Genomic DNA, 13,585 nt, shown 5'->3' with positions numbered 1-13,585 from the left:
TCACAGTTGTCTGAAGACCCTGAACTCAGAGGAGTGGTTGACAGTGTGTGCAGAAATCTTACACAAGTTTTTGGTCAGGAACTTGACAGCAGGGGACAAAGAGGTTGAATTGCAATGTGAAGTAGCTGCTGAAGTCCCTGTGGTCCTGGAGGTACCCAAGTGGTCATGACTGAACCTGTATTGCTTCTTTGGCACAGATGAAGGAAGGTCAGTGGGAGTATTTCTACCCCTGCTCCAAACACTGTTCCTGGCTGCAGTGCAGTGGAAATACATCTGAGTCCTTTGCTTTGCTTTGTCTCATTTTTCTGCTCAGATCTCATTAGTAGACTCAGTAGCAGGAAAGCTTTGTCCTTGTTTCTGTTTTTTTTGTTTTGTTTTTTTTTGTTTTTTTTTTATTAACACAGCCTTTCTATGACAAGCCCTAATGAAGGTTTGAATAAAACCAAAGAACCTTATAGCAAGCAATAAACCTGTCTAATGAAGTTGGAAGATGTCTGGGTTGTGCTTTCAGAGGGGTGTGCCAAGGTAGCCACAGGGCTGTGGGGCACAGACAAGGCCAGGTCTGCGGTGGGGATAATTTCACAGGGTATAATGGACTTGCAGAGAGCTTGTGCTAGTTCTTGTTGGGCATTTGATTCAGAGCTGATAGTAGATTTACCCAAAGGAAGGAGTGTGCTCTCTATTAAATGGAAAAAAATGATATTAAATGTCACAGTAATTGATGCTGCTTCTTTCTAATTAACTTACCTCTTTTTCCAAGTCCTTCTACTGCCTCCTCCTTCCTGACACCTTGGCCTGCTGTTTACTGAGACTGCCTGCAAACAAGAGAAGAACAAACCTGCCAAAAACTCAAGAGTCCCCCTGGGACTTCCCACTTTGTCAAAAGCTGCCAAGTTGCAGGTGGGAGAAGCACATTGACAATGATGTCATGGCTATGCTCATCCCTGCTGATGGCATTAAAAGCAGTATTTCCACATGAAAAAATGACAAATGTAAACCACATGACAAGAGAAGGAGAGGATATGAATAGGGAAGCAGAGCTGCCTCCTAAAGCAGTCTGCAGGACTTGCTTCTCTGTTCTCCTGCCTCTCCCCTTGGACACACTGTGACTGGGGTCCAGATATGGCTGGGGTCTGTCCCCACCTGTCCCATTCCCTTGATCTGTGTGTTTGCAGAGGGCACTTCCTCCAGCTGTCACCCTGTCCTGGTTTCAGCTAGGACAGAGTTGATTTCTTCTTGGTATCTGTCTCAGTGCTGCATTTTGGAGTCAGAATAAGAATGCTGTTGATAGCACACTGATGTTTTGTTTTTTTGCTAAGTCGTGTTTGTCCTAAGTCAAGAACTCTGGGTTTTTCCTCATCTCATGGATTTGGCTCTGCCAGTGAGGAAGTTCACAAAAGAAACTGGGAGGGAGCATAGCAGGGACTCAGGTGACCTGAAATGACCAAAAGGACATTCCCCAACACAAAATGTCATGCCCACTATATAAATTAGGGAAATTTCCTGGAAGAGCTTCCAGTCTGGGCTCAGGAATCATTGATCAGCAGGTGGTGAGCAATAGCATCATGCATCACTTGTTTTTTCCATTTTATTATCATTATTATTATCATTTACCACAATTGTTGTATTTTACTTTATTTTCAATAATTAAACAGCTTTTATCTCAACATATGAGTTTCACTTTGGTTCTCCTCCCCATTCCACCCAGGTGGGGAGGCAGAGAGAGGGGGGATTGAGCAGGCAGGCGTGGGGTGCCTAATTTTCAGCTGGGCTTAAAACTACAACACATCCCATCTTCATCAAAGGCTTTTCCAGAAGAAAGGGGAAATATGAAGGGTTCTTGTGACTCTGAACATACACTGCAGCAGAGGGGTTTTCTCTGACTGCTCTGAGGTTGCTCAAAGACCTCTGAGTCACAGCATCAAGGATTTGTCTGTTTGACCCAAGCAAACAGATTGAAGATACCCCTTTGAGAGACCCTGGAGGGAGCCCAGAGCAAACAAACTTTGAGAAAAACATCATTGCAGTGGAAAAGAACATCATGATTCTATCATACTATGTCCTTTTTTCCAAGACACCAGTAAAACTAGAAGGAGAAGGGAGAAAAAAGTCTGGATGTGTCAATGAAATCACTGCAGAGTCTCTGTTATCAGCAGTGAGCCTCCTTTACAAAGCATCCTGAATAAAAGTTTGCTCAAATTTTAGCATCTTTTTTTATTGTCTCAGTTGGTCAACAATGCCTTTTGCTGGAAGAGATGGGGAAGAGTTGGGACATCTCAGATCAAACAGCATTTTTTCTTGGCAGTACAGTAAAAGTGTTAAATCATGGCTTCAGCAATTGACTCAAAACTCACAGGTAACAGCCCTAACTGGGACATGAAGACAATTTTTGGTCACTAAATTATTCTTATTGCTGCTGGATGGCTGAAGAACTACAGTCATAAAACCCAGCTGCAGGCACTGCAGACAGATTTTAGATAAATCAGTTCCTGACCACAGCATTGTTTGGAGAAGAGCCCCATGCTTTCCTTTCCTTTTCTAAAGGAAAGGAACAGACTGAGGTGATGGATGTTCCCCTTCCTTATGCAGCTGATTTGGTCTTCCCCAAAACCACAGGTCACTGTGGCTTCATTTAGATCTGCAATCTCTTTTCTCTGAGGCTTTATCCTAGGAGTTGTTATTTCAATACAAACAGTTTGCACAAAGTGTCTGGGCAGAACAGAGACCCGAGGCTGTCACTGGCATCCATGACCATAATAACCTTGCATGAGTAATGCAGTAAAGCCAACAGCTAAGCTATCTTATCCTTGGACAGCTGCAGGGTTCCAATAACCCTCATTATAACACATTCTCCTCCAGGGAGTAGACAAAAAAGAAAAAAAAAAAAGTAATTTGTAATTTGTTCAGACTGGCACAGGTACACAGACACTGTACAGTACACTATTAATTGTGGAATTCTTTTTTATGCCATATAATATTGATTTTCCTGCAGATAACCAGATATCATTAGTTTGATTAATGCTACCACAGCTTGGAATAACTGGCTGGAAAGTTCAAACTAGAGCACTTTTCAGGAGGAAAAAATAAAGCACAGCTCAGACTTCTCTGTTCATACCTGGGAATATGCTGGCAGAGGGTTTCAGGGGTGTTAAGCTAGACAGTTAAGAAAAAGCTTGTAGAGGAGAGCTGGAGCTGCACCACACAGACTGTCTGATAATGTCAGGCAGTTCAGCTGCACTCAGGGCTGAGTTTATTTTGGTACCAAACCCCTCAGTTTTTTTCCTAACAAAGGTTGTCACATTTGCAGGCAGAGCTGAGTCACACAGGCTGCCTCAGCCAGAGCTGTGCTCCTGTGCTGCTGGGTGTGCAGGCAGTGGGGCTGTGAACACTCATTCTCTCTGATTGCTTCAGAAGGGAAAGAAGCAGACAATTCTCACAGGGACTGGTTTATGAGTTGGCTGGTGCTCAGAGAAGAAGTTTGTTGCTTTTTGGCTGAGCATGTCCTCTGCCATGCAGAGGGAATAAGCTTTACTCTGCTTGGGGACACTGACTTTCTTGGAAGAAGTGAGATGCATCAAAAGCCCCATGAAGACCCTACAGACTCGTAACAAAAAGGTCATCTTGAAAACAAGTGAAAGAAGTCCTGCAAACAAGGCCAGGGACAGCACACACTGATCAGTCTTCTGAGTGAGGAATCTCTGATGCATCTTAGAGTTTGTCAATGCTACAGTCTAGCAGAAGGTACCTGAAATGTGGGCTGAAGCTACTGCACTGATCTATAGAGTCTGTCAGCTCAACATCAACTTGCTAATGTGTCTGGACTCCTGTGGTCCTCAGTCTCAAAATAAGGGCAGAAGGAGCAGAACAGTCACTTGGCCATCACACAGGTCAGGAAATGGAGGAGTAGACAGAGGAATGTATTTTCCTTCTTTTGGCACACTGGGAAGTTAGAGAGCATTGTGTGGGTATTTGTCCAGGGGTCAACAGAAGACAGGCCAGAGAAGATGTTACTGGTATTTGGGCTAATGATACTGGCTTTGATGAGGGGATGGCCACTACACACCAGTGTAGAGCATCTGTGCAGACCCTTATATGGCCTTCCAACTCATGAGAACTATCCTAAAATAAGAGAATCCAAGAGGTCTGCTCTGAGGGTAAGATGTGAGCACTGGTAGAGCCTGCAGGAGGAGAAGCCTCAGCTCTAGCAGTGTGTTCTGTTTAAAGGTAGCAGGATACATAGGTTTGTCTTGGGAAAAATCAGGCCAGTTTGGGCAGGTCAGGAGATGGCATTGCTCTGCTTTGGTGTATTTATTACAAAATAGTGTCGTTGTCCTTAATGAAGAAGAAACTGTTCTTGGTTTCATACAGAGCTAGATAAAGAACTGGCTTTCCAACAGCACAATGGAAATCTTGCAAACTTTCTTCCTCATGAAACTTATACTATAAGTCTTGTGTTCTTGCTCTGAAGAAGGGCTTATTAGTGCAGGCATTAGCCATATGGGACAGTTGGTCCCGAAAAACCTGCTGAAATTTGTGCCATTGACTTCTTTCTGTTCTTCATCAGATGAGCCATCTCTGAGCTCATAAACTTCAGTAAGAATCTAACTTGCAGTAACTGATGAATTGAAGAAGGGCTTGTTTATTGTTCTTACCTAAAAATGTCTTTGCAAGCTTCCTCAGCATTTGTTGAGGTGTGACTGGTCAGCTGAGTGAGGAGTGTTCTCCAGTTCCTTCTGCAGCATGGAGCAGGCATTTCTGTGGGAGCCCAAGAGCACTCTTGGTGTGTCAGTACTGCAACGTGCATGTGAACTCTGACTTCAAAACCTGTCTGGGGTTATTTCCTTTACACTTTAGACACCACTTTCACAAGCCTTTTAACTAACTAAACATTCAAATATTCTCCAAAACCAAGAACAAAAGGGTTGTGAGTATTGCTGAAACAAAGCAGTTGCACAAACCCAAATGTTCCCAATATTTGCTTTGTATTATCCCCACTCTCCTCACATTTTCCTCTTTACAAGTCCAATTTTAGCAGCTCTGGCCTCGTGTAACCTTTTCTCAGCCACAAGTGTCAGTGATAAACTTCTAATCTGTCTCAGAAAAGCTGTACAATGTAGTCTGTCTTTCCTGCCATGCATCATAAGGTGCATTGATACCTTCTGCTGTTCCATCCTCTAGAGACCACACCTCACCTGCATTTATTGCTGCAGAGAGTGGGGTGATGTGACCCACACTTTCTGCAGGCTGGATAGGAACAGCAGCTGAGGATTTTGTGCAGAACTGTCTGCCTGCCTTTTGGAGACACGACTAAACAATCACTTTTTCTTTTCTTTTTTTTTTCTTTTTTTTTCCTTTTTTTTTTTTTTGTTTTCCTCGTGAAGAAGGGCAAATCTTTTTAATGATTTGCCAATCATCCAGATAAGAAACTTTGAAACTCCAAAATGAAGTGAAGGCAAGCTGTGGGATATTTAACAGCTACTCTTAGCAATTGTAAGCTGCCAAAGATTGATATTCTTTCTACCAGACAGGTTGGCTATAATGAAAACACAGGGTAATAAGATAGGAAACTGTTATCTAGTCAGTACAAACTGTTAACTCAATCAATAAATTACAGATTTGGGAACTTCTGTAGGCTAAATTATTGCTGAATTACTTTTCTGGAGAACTACCTCCAATTTTAAAGTTCATTTCCTTTTACAAGATATTGGGTAGGAGTCTGCAAGGAGACTTCATATATAAGTGAAGGAAGTTAAAATGCTGAAAAGAGAAATTATGAGTAGTAGAAGTGCTGAGCAGTACCTACAGCTCTTACAATGTGCAGTTCCCAGTGTGAGTGCAAAAGTCATGACTTACAGAAGTGATTTGTGTTTCTGGGGTGCTCATTGAAATTACCTTACAAATCCTCATTTTCAGAAAGTACTGAATGAAACTCGTGGACAATTAAGCTCCCATAACAAATGTCACGATGAACATTCAGTGCCACTAGTCATGTCTGTGACCTCAGCCTTGCTGTTGCCAGTAAGAGGGAGATCAGTTCAAATTCCCCACCCACTTTCCAACTGGAGGATTATATGGAGTGAATGAAATAGTTCTTTGCTGCCAACTTGATTTTAATTATACATGCCCTAACCTTTAGAAAGTGTATTTAGGTTTTAAAATAATAGTGTGGGGGAGAGTGACACGGGAAATGTATGCTTGAGCATACTAAGGGACAAAAGACATTTCCTCCAAGTGGTGAACAGATGTGAAAATGACAATAATACATATGAGCTCCTGGAACAAAGGGATCATCCACATGAAGAATATTACGTTTCTGCAGTAGTTTAATCCTGCAATCCTTCTGTGAAGCTTTGATTACAGATTAGCGTGATATCAATGAGGCCTTTATCACTTGTGGTGCTGAGATAAGATTAAGTGACCTGCTCATAGTCATGGCAAATCTCTGGCAAGACTGAAGCTGACTGTGTGCTTCCTGACTCTTTGTTTTCATAAATTTTCAGGTAACAGCTTTTGCTTTGTTAAGCAAGTGAAAGGGCCATGAAAGGAAGGTGAAAGGACCCCGAAGAAAAGGAAATAATTATTTACATCCAACTGGAGCAGGGTTGGGGGATGCAAATGGGAAATCTGCAACCTCTTGCTCTCTAGGTGTCACAATCAAATCCCTTCCTTGTGTGGAGCAGAGGTTTCCAGATCACATCTTGCATTCAGCTAAAGTTTGTACACAATAGAAAATACTTGCATTGTGTAGGCAAAGGGGCAGAAGTTGTTTTAGCTCATTGTGACATGTCACCTTCAACACCACCAATCCAACATTAAGATTAACAAAATGGGTATCCATTTGAAATATATTGCAAGCACCTTGTATTTCCATGCTTTTTATTTCCCACCCTCTGTGTGCATCCATATCCACAATGACTCCGCAAGGGGTGCTCCAAAGCCAAGTTATTTACCGTCAAGAGAAACAGGTTCAGTCCCTGAAGCAGGAGGTGAAGGGCAGGCAGAAAATCCAGCTTGAGCATTTGAATCTTTGATCATCACGTTTTCCCCTCTTGCTCCTGCCTATTAGCCCAGCAGTGATTCACAGCATGCATGCTGAATCAGGATTCCCATTGGGACCCACAGCCCCTCACACCTGAGAGTATTTCTATCCTCCTGACTCTAAGTAAGATCTCCTCTTTCCCTTCTCACCTTAGCTGGTAAAATGCACCATGTGGCTCTGACCTGGGATCAGGACAGCAGCTGTTGATTCAGAATCGTAGAATCATTGGGTTGGAAGAGAACTTAAAGATCATCTAGTTCCATCTTCCTGCCATGGGCGGGGACATCTTCCACTAAACCAGGTAGCCCAATGCTCCATCCAACCTTGCCTTGAACACTCCCAGAGATGTCCTATCCACAACTTCTCTGGGCAACAAAGAGACAGAAGTTTTTTTAAATGCTGCTCTTGAATGCATACAGTATCAGAAATTTGTAATACCTCTGGATGACCAACTCCTGTGCCTACGCTTCCGCCACAATAAATTAGTGTACAGCTGACAGAATGACTTGATCTCAAATGCCAGATGCTGAAGAAATATGATGCCTGCTTGCAACATCTGTATCCTCTTCCTTCTGTGTCTGGCTGCCCTGGGCCAAGCTGAAGGACACAGGGACCGATGGGTCTCTGATGTGACCTGGCAAAGCCATTCCTCAGTCCTGCTTGTAAAACTTACAAACTCATCATTCTTTTTATGGCAAAGCAGATCTTCAAACTGGGACTGGAGGACAAGCCCAGCAAATGTGAATGCTGTTTGAAGCTGGATCCAACCACTCCAGCCAGCTGCCTTCAGATGACTTCATTTTATGTGGCAGATATGAGGCAACCAAGAGCTGGTCTAATTGCAGATTTCCATATGGCAGAAGTCTTTCTTTGAAAAGGGCATCAAAAGGAAAAGATTAAAACATTCAGAACCATGTGGAAGGAAAAGGAAACAACTCTTTGGAGCAGATCTGGCTTGCAGGGAGCAGCAAGGTTGAGCCCTAATCTGGCACTGGCTGAGGATTTTGTCCCTGTACCCATTCCCCATGATCCCCAGGCAGCTCTGTTTGTCTGCTGTCATTCCCACACCTTTTTGTGATTGTTTTGCTCTTTTTCTACACTCCAAGATAGTTTTCTGATGGCACTGAGGAGCATCTTGATGCAAATGTGAAGCCAGAAGTTTCCACACATGCTGACTGAAAGCTGAATCAATAAGAAGAAAGGTGAGACAGAAGAGCTCCATCACAGGACAAAATTTACTTCTCATCGTCCTCTGATAGATGAGATTTTCCTTTGGCTTATCCTGGAAATCTCTGGCACTAAGTACATCAGAATGGTCACCAAAGGTTCAGCTAATGCAGGATTTTTTCTCAAAAAGTGGCTGAGGGTGGGTGCCAGATAAACAATAAGATGGAGTCAGGCATGCACTGATAATCTCCCAACCTCCAGAGAACTAAAGTCCTGTGAGGTACAGTCCCCTGCCTGCTGTGGCCCAACACCTGCCTTCAAGAGATGATCAATCCATTCTTTTGAAGACTCTCACAGAAACAGTCCCCATAGAACCCAAGGACAGCATCCTCATCTTCCCTTTCCTTGGCTGAATATTATAAAAGAATCATAGAATCATTTAGGTTGGAAAAGACCTCCAATATCATCAAGTCCAATGGTTAACCCAGCACTGCCACATTCACCACTAAACCATGTCTCCAAGTGCCACATCTACATGATTCTTAAACTCCACCAGGCATGGGGACTCCACTAGTTCCCTGGGCAGCCTGTTTCAAAACCTCATCCTCAAAACCACTGTAAGGGGTCTTACTGTTCCTGAAAGTTCTCCAGGGGCAGCATTCATCTGCTCAGCTTCCTCACTGAAGTGGAAACTCTCCTGCTATGGGGCAATTTTTGTGGGGTGTTCTTAACGGTTGAAGCACATGATAACACACAGATTTAAGGTATTGTGGCTTCTGGTTTGAAGGACTTGGGTGTTCTAAACCATCCCTGTTAGACTATTGATATCCCTGGGGCATGTTTTTGGATAGCTGGGCATTTGCTTCATGTGTCCTGACGGTGTGGCAGGACTTCAGGACGCTTTTTCAGAGATTTCTTATTCTTATTCTTATTCTTATTCTTATTCTTATTCTTATTCTTATTCTTATTCTTATTCTTATTCTTATTCTTATTCTTATTCTTATTCTTATTCTTATTCTTATTCTTATTCTGAGATGACAGAACTTCATCTGCACCCACAAAGAAACCTCAGCAGTGTAATGACACAGGGAGTACTGTGCAAACCTCCCAAGGAGCACAGTGTGCAGGGGTGGCTCTTTGGAGGAAACCAGTGAAGGGTTGTATCCACCACACAAGAAGGAAGGTCACTCTGACAGTAGATCCCTACATCCTCCTCTTTCGAGAACCCCTCCCATTGGCACATAGCCATGCCTCGGCTCCTTTCCAGAATTACAGCATCTCAGCCAGGGAAAATTTGTACAGAGCCTGAAGGGAGATGGGGAGCTCTGTAAATCCTCCAGCCCAGATTGTTTCTGTTGATCTGTGGCAGCATGCGTTGTACGTCCTGGTATCAATGTGATGAATGTTGTGCTGACTTCTGCATTGTGTGTGCCTTGTACTAAATATTGTCTGCTGGAAAGTAAATAACAGCAGATGAGCAAATGGGGCTGTGATGACATTTCAGTGTCCATAATGTTTCCATCCACAAAATGCAGCAGTTATGCATCATTTTAATGGTAGGAATAGATAAGCAGTCAGCTATCAGTATCCGGAAAATCAAAAAGGAAAGCAGCATTAGAGGAAATAGATAGGCAGTGGGTGTTCAAGGGCAATGAGTCATCTTTGCCACCAATAAAGTTCAGAATTAAGAATACTAATAATTAGGCAGCATATTTCAAAAGTTCAGCTCTTTCCTCCTTTCCCAAATTATCTTTTATGCCCTGGGGATGTTTTGGAATGACAGGGTCTGCTTTGGGATGTAGACATGAAGAAAACGCACTGTGAGAAGAAATGACCAAACAACAGAGAAAAATAAAGTTGAGCTGTAAAGTTTCTTTTTCCTGAAATTCAGGTGTCCCCTCCAGAGGAAACACTCATGATGCTGATCAGCCAACAGAACAAACAGATCCCAGGGAAGGACAAAGCCTGTAGCCACTGAACTCAGCACTTGCAGAAAGCATCATCAGCACCTGCTTTTCCCCTTTCCCCGTGGTACTTATTCCCCCGAGCTCGTACTGCTCTCTTTCCGGGAAGGAAACGGGTCCCTCTAGTGGGTGAATCCAGGAGGAAAGAACGTGCTTCCCATTTTGGTGCACCGTTTCTTCCCCTCTCGAAGTTCACACCTTCCCTTTTACCGAAGCTGCCTTGGGTTGCAAACAAGGAGGATTTTGACACTGAATCAGACTGGGTCTCACCCGAGCCTAAATCCTGAACTGTCTCCAGTCGAAATTTCCAAAGAGTAGATCTGGAGAAAGAATACCGATTCCTCTGTGAATGCCAGTGCTTGGGCTTCTTGGAGGTTGGAAGCGAAGATAAATGACAGGTGTTGTCCTTACTTAGGAGATTTTGTAGGAAAGAGGTCTTTTTGAACCTTCAACATTTCTGAGTATGAATCACAGAAGCAATAAAGTTGGAAAAGACCTCTAGGTCATTGAGTCCAACCTACGACCGAATGCCACCACGCTCACTAAATCATATCACAAAGGGCCATATCTACTTATTTTTCAGATGTTTCCAGGGATGGTGACTTCACCACTTCCCTGGGGAGCCTGTTCCAATGTCTAATCACCCTTTCCATGAAAATTTTTTTCCTTAACAGTTTCCTAATAATGACATAATTAACATTTAGTCCTAAAACCTCTGAATCACAGAGATGTTTGGGCCTGTCCTAGGTGGGGACTAATCCCTTTTTGAACTGGAATAAGCCTTAAACCAGCAAACATGAGTTCTTGTGAAACTGCAGGGCTGCAGTGTCATCCCCGTCCCTTCCCTGCTTCCCTCTGCTGCAGAGCTCTGATTGCAGCAGCCTGACTTCAAGCACTGGCAAATGTCATCACTGACACTGCTCTGGTGGGTGCACACCATCATTATAATCTGTATGCATTTAGCCATCCCAGCATGATAAGAGAATGATTAGGAGAATAGTTAGAGAGTAAATTAAAAACTCCCAGCAGTTTCCTGTGTGAAGGTTCTAACTTACAGGCATATTTTTTCACAGCATTACTGAAAAATGCCATTAGTTATACCTGTGAATATATGCTAGATTTAAACCCCTGGTGAGAATTTTTATTAACATACAAATATGTTAGGGCTCTTATGCTGCTTAAAATGTAATTAACCATCTTCTGAAGATTAAGGGTGCATAATCATAAAAGAAGTGCACTCTTGTGCATTTAATTCTTCTAATCTACTTTATATTGATGTTAGTGTGGAAGAATAATCGCTAGTTTGCCTAAATAGTTTGGGTTTGTGCTGTAGGAAGAAATTGTTATAGGATGCACTTCTAAACTTAAAATTTGGTAGGCTTACAGTGATGGAGGGTGATGAAGTGCACAAAGAGATTAGGAAAAAAAATGCTTCTTTTATTCTTTTGCTGCCGTTGCAAATGCCCTACAGTGATAAAGCTGTGTTTCTGACAGTTGCATTCAGCAGACAGAAAGGAGGAAGGGACAGGCACACCCAGTGAATGATAAAGATAAGACAAATAAACTTTCAGTAGTCTCCTTAAGTACTAATTTAAACACATGATGTGTCATGTGGGGATTCAACAAGATTTTCTGAGAAGTATGTGGAAAATGAGCAACCAACACAAGGCAGAGAGACTTTTGATTTGCTGTGTTGCAGTAAGAGAGCTGAGTTTGTGAAATGCACCCTAAAAAAATAAATTAATGATTTTATGTTGTCATTAAAACATGCTATTGGAGTAGTCCATCCTCCCAGGGCTGTCACAGTCCCCATGAAATGTTGATCAGGTTTATTTGAAAAGAGGTGAAAACCTTCAAGGCTATAGAGAACCGCTTCTTGGGGCAGTTTTTTTTCCTAGCAATATGATCCATAAAATCATTAGGTAACTTAGAGAGCTCCACAGAAATGTTTTTTGTTCCCCTTGCCTCCTAGCAGGACTTCTAACAAACTAAGAAGAGATAAAGGAAGAAGAGTGAAAACTGTGGGATGAAGACATTTGCTGATAGTCATGACTGCATGACCACACACTGAAGTTGTGTAATAAGTGTGCAGTCTGTTCCTAGCAGAGTCAGTGGGGTGGAAACTCCCATGGAAAACACGGGATGAGGAGCCCATGCCACTCCTGCTTTTGTGGAGGAATCAGAGAGGATGGAGACTGGCTGGTGATCCACGAAGACCACCAAAGAAGGGAGTTTCCTCCTCGCTTGAATAAGCAGGGGTTTTGCAAAGTCATGTAGGAAAAGCAGATCCCGACATCAATTTTAAAAGCTGAAAAACAATTAAAAAATCATTCCATACTTTTTTTTTTTTTTTTTTTTTTTTAAGAGTAATTTATGTAAGGGGGCTCCTTTAGGACTAATTTCTTTGTGGGGCCAATAATGCTTTGCAACAGATTGTTGTGGTGGAGTGGACCCTGCTCCAGGGCAGACTGGTGACAGTCTGACTACAGGGAACAGTGACACTCAGCCCAAGAAGGGCTCCTTGGCTGCTTCATGCTTGTTTTCATTATTTCCAAGTGAATGCAGAAGCATTATTCAAAGTTGCTTGTTTTCATTACAGCTTCCTTCTGACAGGTGTGACAGGCAGCATGACAGGTTGCTCTGGGCCCTTCATCATGCTGAGCTCTCCAGGCAAAGCTGCTTTCTGTGATTCCCTAAAGGAGACAGCTGCCAGGCTCCTTGTGGCCACCTGTGCTCAGGGATGGGCAGGCAGCATGTCAGGGGAGCCCTTCCTATGGAGAGCACACACAGCTTTTCTCTTTTGGTGCTGACAGGGAGCCACAGAAGCTGCTTCTTGGGGAGCAATGGCAGGGGAAACCCCAGCTTCCCCAGTCAAAACCCAGCAGGACAGCATAGAAGTTCCCCCAGGCTTTCCATCAGGCCCACAGACCAGGGTGTTGTACAAAGACCATATTGCATTTCTAGTCTTTAGCTGGCAGTCCTTTACAAAGCTGCAGGGAAATACTGAAGGTTGTTAAAACATGAATAGTGTTTCAGATCTGTTTGATGTTTTGTCCAAACTGATATTCCCTACTGCCTGCTTCAGCCACATGCCTAACCTGGATCATACCTAGGCTTTTCAGAGGCATTAAGTAGGTTAAATCTTAAAATCTTGCTTAAAATTGCTGACAAGTTGAGTGCTCAGTTCCCTTAGGATTTTTGAGCAGGTGGAATGTATATATCCCAGCCAATGGAAAGGACACCAGATTCCCATTCCCAGCTTGTTTAAGGACTGCTAGTGTGAACAACCTTGGATAAAGTGCACTTGAGAACCTAATTCTGCTTGCCATTCAATCTTGCCCTAAATAATACATGAAGCTCCAGACATAAAACCAGCCATTCTTCTGTTCTAACAGTTTGCTGTCAACACAAGACA

Source organism: Cyanistes caeruleus, chromosome 6 (genome assembly GCF_971803275.1).
Source record: "Cyanistes caeruleus chromosome 6, bCyaCae1.hap1.1, whole genome shotgun sequence".
Lineage (NCBI taxonomy): Eukaryota > Metazoa > Chordata > Aves > Passeriformes > Paridae > Cyanistes > Cyanistes caeruleus.
This window is presented reverse-complemented; position numbering follows the sequence as displayed.